Below are 7,033 nucleotides of genomic sequence, written 5' to 3'. Positions count from 1 at the left end.
AAACGTAAGAAGAACAATGGTTCAGGCGATCCTCATTGTTCCGGTTTAGCCAAGGAGGGCTTGGTATCCGGATCTTCAAGATTTACTCATAGAAGATCCCTGGCCTCTTCCTCTACGTGAGGAACTGTTACAGCAAGATCCGGGCGTGGATCAAGACTTACCGCGGCTGCGTTTGGCGGTCGAGCCCCATATTCTAGCCCGAAAGGGTATTCCCAGTGAAGTCATTTCCACACTTCTTCAGGCTAGAAAAGAAGCAAAGGCAAGGCCTTACCACCGGTTTTGGCGTGAATATATGTCTTGGTGTGAATCCAAGAAGACTTGCAGCTGGGTCGTACTTCTCCATTCTTTGCAAGCAGGTGTGGATGAGGGCCTAACAGTTAGGCTCCTTTTCAGTGCAGTTTTTGCCTTCAAAAATTTCTTTCTTAAAAAAAAAAAAAGGAATTGGCCACCTTTCCGGAAGTTCGGCCTTTCGTGGAAGGAGTACTGCACATCCAACCTCCATTTGTGCCCCATTGGCACCATGGAACCATGACGTGGTGTCGCATATTTTTGTGTCACACTGATTGGAATCTTTATGAAAGGTTGTCTTAAAATTTCTCTCTTGGAAAGTGGTCATGCTATTGGCCTTGACGTCCGCAAGGCGGGTGTCGGAAGTAACGGCTTTGTCTCACAAGAGCCCCTGTTTGATCTTCCATGTGGATAGGTCGGAATTGTGAACTTGGATAATAATTCTGCCAAGAGTGGTTTTCTGTGTTTCGCAGAAACCAGCCTTGTTTGATGCCTGTGGTTACTTAAGCATTGGCTTATTCAAAGTCTCTCGATGTGGTTGGACTTTGAATATTTATGTCACCAATTTGGCTCAGATTAGGGAAACAGAGCCTCTGTTTGTCCGGTATGCTCCCAGCATAATTGGGGCGCCTGCGTCTATGCAGTCTGTTACACGCTGGATCTGTGATACGATTCGGAGTGCTCATTTTACGGCTGGATTGCCGTTACCAAAGTCGGTGGAGACCCAATTTCCTAGGAAGATGGGCTCTTCTTGGGCGGATGCCCGAGGAGTCTCGGCGGTTCAACATTGCAGAGCGGTTACTTGGTCGGGTTCAAACACCTTTGCTAAGCTCTACAAGTTTGATACCCTGGCTGGTGGGGACCTTATGTTTGCTCAATCGGTGCTGCAGAGTCGTTCGCACTCTCCCGCCCGGTCTGGAGCTTTGGTATAAACCCCATGGTCCTTACGGAGTCCCCAGCATCCTCTAGGACATCTGAGAAAACAGGATTTTAATAACTACCGGTAAATCCTTTTGTCTTAGTCCGTAGAGCAGGCATTCCCAACCACGGTCCTCAAGGCACACCAACAGTGCAGGTTTTGGTGATATCCAGGCTGCAGCACAGATGGTTAAATCAAAATAACTGAGCTACTAATTAAGTCACCTGTGCTGAAGCCTGGATATCAGTAAAACCTGCACTGTTCGTGTGCCTTGAGGACCGTGGTTGGGAATTCCTTCCGTAGAGGATGCTGGGCGCCCGTCCCAGTGCGTACTGTATCAGTTGTTGATTAGGGTTACACTCTTGTGGTGTTTCTTTTCAGTCAGGCTGTTGCTGACGTTGTGCATGCCAGGGCATGCGGTGTCTTATTATTGGTTGTGTTAAGACTAGAGATGTGCACTTGAAATTTTTCGGGTTTTGTGTTTTGGTTTTGGGTTCGGTTCCGCGGCCGTGTTTTGGGTTCGACCGCGTTTTGGCAAAACCTCACCGAATTTTTTTTGTCGGATTCGGGTGTGTTTTGGATTCGGGTGTTTTTTTCAAAAAACCCTCAAAAACAGCTTAAATCATAGAATTTGGGGGTCATTTTGATCCCAAAGTATTATTAACCTCAAAAACCATAATTTCCACTCATTTTCAGTCTATTCTGAATACCTCACACCTCACAATATTATTTTTAGTCCTAAAATTTGCACCGAGGTCGCTGGATGACTAAGCTAAGCGACCCTAGTGGCCGACACAAACACCTGGCCCATCTAGGAGTGGCACTGCAGTGTCACGCAGGATGGCCCTTCCAAAAAACACTCCCCAAACAGCACATGACGCAAAGAAAAAAAGAGGCGCAATGAGGTAGCTGTGTGAGTAAGCTAAGCGACCCTAGTGGCCGACACAAACACCTGGCCCATCTAGGAGTGGCACTGCAGTGTCACGCAGGATGGCCCTTCCAAAAAACACTCCCCAAACAGCACATGACGCAAAGAAAAAAAGAGGCGCAATGAGGTAGCTGTGTGAGTAAGATAAGCGACCCTAGTGGCCGACACAAACACCTGGCCCATCTAGGAGTGGCACTGCAGTGTCACGCAGGATGGCCCTTCCAAAAAACACTCCCCAAACAGCACATGACGCAAAGAAAAAAAGAGGCGCAATGAGGTAGCTGTGTGAGTAAGCTAAGCGACCCTAGTGGCCGACACAAACACCTGGCCCATCTAGGAGTGGCACTGCAGTGTCACGCAGGATGGCCCTTCCAAAAAACACTCCCCAAACAGCACATGACGCAAAGAAAAATTAAAGAAAAAAGAGGTGCAAGATGGAATTGTCCTTGGGCCCTCCCACCCACCCTTATGTTGTATAAACAGGACATGCACACTTTAACCAACCCATCATTTCAGGGTCTGCCACACGACTGTGACTGAAATGACGGGTTGGTTTGGACCCCCACCAAAAAAGAAGCAATTAATCTCTCCTTGCACAAACTGGCTCTACAGAGGCAAGATGTACACCTCATCATCATCCTCCGATATATCACCGTGTACATCCCCCTCCTCACAGATTATCAATTCGTCCCCACTGGAATCCACCATCTCAGCTCCCTGTGTACTTTGTGGAGGCAATTGCTGCTGGTCAATGTCTCCACGGAGGAATTGATTATAATTCATTTTAATGAACATCATCTTCTCCACATTTTCTGGAAGTAACCTCGTACGCCGATTGCTGACAAGGTGAGCGGCGGCACTAAACACTCTTTCGGAGTACACACTTGTGGGAGGGCAACTTAGGTAGAATAAAGCCAGTTTGTGCAAGGGCCTCCAAATTGCCTCTTTTTCCTGCCAGTATAAGTACGGACTGTCTGACGTGCCTATTTGGATGCGGTCACTCATATAATCCTCCACCATTCTTTCAATGGGGAGAGAATCATATGCAGTGACAGTAGACGACATGTCCGTAATCGTTGTCAGGTCCTTCAGTCCGGACCAGATGTCAGCATCAGCAGTCGCTCCAGACTGCCCTGCATCACCGCCAGCGGGTGGGCTCGGAATTCTGAGCCTTTTCCTCGCACCCCCAGTTGCGGGAGAATGTGAAGGAGGAGATGTTGACAGGTCGCGTTCCGCTTGACTTGACAATTTTCTCACCAGCAGGTCTTTGAACCCCAGCAGACTTGTGTCTGCCGGAAAGAGAGATCCAAGGTAGGTTTTAAATCTAGGATCGAGCACGGTGGCCAAAATGTAGTGATCTGATTTCAACAGATTGACCACCCGTGAATCCTTGTTAAGCGACTTAAGGGCTCCATCCACAAGTCCCACATGCCTAGCGGAATCGCTCCGTGTTAGCTCCTCCTTCAATGTCTCCAGCTTCTTCTGCAAAAGCCTGATGAGGGGAATGACCTGACTCAGGCTGGCAGTGTCTGAACTGACTTCACGTGTGGCAAGTTCAAAGGGCAGCAGAACCTTGCACAACGTTGAAATCATTCACCACTGCGCTTGAGACAGGTGCATTCCACCTCCTATATCGTGCTGAATTGTATAGGCTTGAATGGCCTTTTGCTGCTCCTCCAACCTCTGAAGTATATATAGGGTTGAATTCCACCTCGTTACCACTTCTTGCTTCAGATGATGGCAGGGCAGGTTCAGGCGTTTTTGGTGTTGCTCCAGTCTTCTGTACGTGGTGCCTGTACGCCGAAAGTGTGCCGAAATTTTTCTGGCCACCGACAGCATCTCTTGCACGCCCCTGTCGTTTTTTAAAAAATTCTGCACCACCAAATTCAAGGTATGTGCAAAACATGGGACGTGCTGGAATTTGCCCATATTTAATGCACACACAATATTGCTGGCGTTGTCCGATGCCACAAATCCACAGGAGAGTCCAATTGGGGTAAGCCATTCCGCGATGATCTTCCTCAGTTGCCGTAAGAGGTTTTCAGCTGTGTGCGTATTCTGGAAACCGGTGATACAAAGCGTAGCCTGCCTAGGAAAGAGTTGGCGTTTGCGAGATGCTGCTACTGGTGCCGCCGCTGCTGTTCTTGCGGCGGGAGTCCATACATCTACCCAGTGGGCTGTCACAGTCATATAGTCCTGACCCTGCCCTGCTCCACTTGTCCACATGTCCGTGGTTAAGTGGACATTGGGTACAACTGCATTTTTTAGGACACTGGTGAGTCTTTTTCTGACGTCCGTGTACATTCTCGGTATCGCCTGCCTAGAGAAGTGGAACCTAGATGGTATTTGGTAACGGGGGCACACTACCTCAAGAAATTGTCTAGTTCCCTGTGAACTAACGGCGGATACCGGACGCAAGTCTAACACCAACATAGTTGTCAAGGCCTCAGTTATCCGCTTTGCAACAGGATGACTGCTGTGATATTTCATCTTCCTCGCAAAGGACTGTTGGACAGTCAATTGCTTGGTGGAAGTAGTAAAAGTGGGCTTACGACTTCCCCTCTGGGATGACCATCGACTCCCAGCAGCAACAACAGCAGCGCCAGCAGCAGTAGGCGTTACACGCAAGGATGCATCGGAGGAATCCCAGGCAGGAGAGGACTCGTCAGAATTGCCAGTGACATGGCCTGCAGGACTATTGGCATTCCTGGGGAAGGAGGAAATTGACACTGAGGGAGTTGGTGGGGTGGTTTGCGTGAGCTTGGTTACAAGAGGAAGGGATTTACTGGTCAGTGGACTGCTTCCGCTGTCGCCCAAAGTTTTTGAACTTGTCACTGACTTATTATGAATGTGCTGCAGGTGACGTATAAGGGAGGATGTTCCGAGGTGGTTAACGTCCTTACCCCTACTTATTACAGCTTGACAAAGGCAACACACGGCTTGACAAATGTTGTCCGCATTTCTGTTGAAATACTTCCACACCGAAGAGCTGATTTTTTTGGTATTTTCACCAGGCATGTCAACGGCCATATTCCTCCCACGGACAACAGGTGTCTCCCCGGGTGCCTGACTTAAACAAACCACCTCACCATCAGAATCCTCCTTGTCAATTTCCTCCCCAGCGCTAGCAACACCCATATCCTCTTCATCCTGGTGTACTTCAACACTGACATCTTCAATCTGACTATCAGGAACTGGACTGCGGGTGCTCCTTCCAGCACTTGCAGGGGGCGTGCAAATGGTGGAAGGCGCATGCTCTTCACGTCCAGTGTTGGGAAGGTCAGGCATCACAACCGACACAATTAGACTCTCCTTGTGGATTTGTGATTTTGAAGAACGCACAGTTCTTTGCGGTGCTTTTGCCAGCTTGAGTCTTTTCATTTTTCTAGCGAGAGGCTGAGTGCTTCCATCCTCATGTGAAGCTGAACCACTAGCCATGAACATAGGCCAGGGCCTCAGCCGTTCCTTGCCACTCCGTGTGGTAAATGGCATATTGGCAAGTTTACGCTTCTCCTCCGACAATTTTATTTTAGATTTTTGAGTCCTTTTTTTACTGATATTTGGTGTTTTGGATTTTACATGCTCTGTACTATGACATTGGGCATCGGCCTTGGCAGACGACGTTGCTGGCATTTCATCGTCTCGGCCATGACTAGTGGCAGCAGCTTCAGCACGAGGTGGAAGTCGATCTTGATCTTTCCCTAATTTTGGAACCTCAACATTTTTGTTCTCCATATTTTAATAGGCACAACTAAAAGGCACCTCAGGTAAACAATGGAGATGGATGGATACTAGTATACTTATGGATGGACGAGCGACTGCCGACACAGAGGTAGCTACAGCCGTGGACTACCGTACTGTGTCTGCTGCTAATATAGACTGGATGATAATGAGATAAAATTAAAATATATATATATATATCACACTAGTACTGCAGCCGGACAGGTATATATTATGTAATGACGGACCTGCTGGACACTGTCTGCAGAATGCGTTTATTAAAACACCACACGACGAGTGTTTAACTTTTTCAGGCAGACAATCACAATATACTGGTGGTCAGCAGACAATCACAATACTGGTGGTCAGTGGTCACTGGTCAGTCACACTGGCAGTGGCACTCTGGCAGCAAAAGTGTGCACTGTACTTAAAATATGTACTCCTGCTATAACTGCTCCCCAGTCTCCCCCACAATTAAGCTGTGTGAGCATTGCAGTGAGCACTCAGCAGTCAGATAATGATATACAGTATATGATGCAGCACACTGGGCTGAGCACAGATATGGTATGTGTGACTGTGTCACACTGTGTATCGTTTTTTTTCAGGCAGAGAACGGATTCATTAAACTGGTGGCACTGGTCACTGCCACTGGTCACACTATCAGCAGCAAGTAGTACTCCTCCTATATTATGCTCCCCAAAATTTGTGTCTCTCTCTCTCTAGTACTATTAGTCACTCTAAACGGAGAGGACGCCAGCCACGTCCTCTCCCTATCAATCTCAATGCACGTGTGAAAATGGCGGTGACGCGCGGCTCCTTATATAGAATCCGAGTCTCGCGATAGAATCCGAGCCTCGCGAGAATCCGACAGCGGGATGATGACGTTCGGGCGCGCTCAGGTTAACCGAGCAAGGCGGGAGGATCCGAGCCTGCTCGGCCCCGTGTAAAAAAAGCTGAAGTTCGGCGGGTTCGGATTCAGAGAAACCGAACCCGCTCATCTCTAGTTGAGAGTGACACAGGTTGTGTTACGCATTATTGCAGCATATGGCTGTCTTTTTTCATGTCGTTGGCTGGTGTTCTATTGAATGCCACGTTCTGCGGCGTGTTTGAGGTGTGAGCTGGTATGACACTCACTGTGTTTAAACAATAAATTCTTTCCTCGAAATGTCCGTCTTCCT

The sequence above is a fragment of the Pseudophryne corroboree genome, chromosome 1 (genome assembly GCF_028390025.1).
Source record: "Pseudophryne corroboree isolate aPseCor3 chromosome 1, aPseCor3.hap2, whole genome shotgun sequence".
Taxonomy (NCBI): Eukaryota; Metazoa; Chordata; class Amphibia; order Anura; family Myobatrachidae; genus Pseudophryne; species Pseudophryne corroboree.
The sequence above is the reverse complement of the archived record's forward strand: the minus strand, read 5'-3'. Positions refer to the sequence as shown.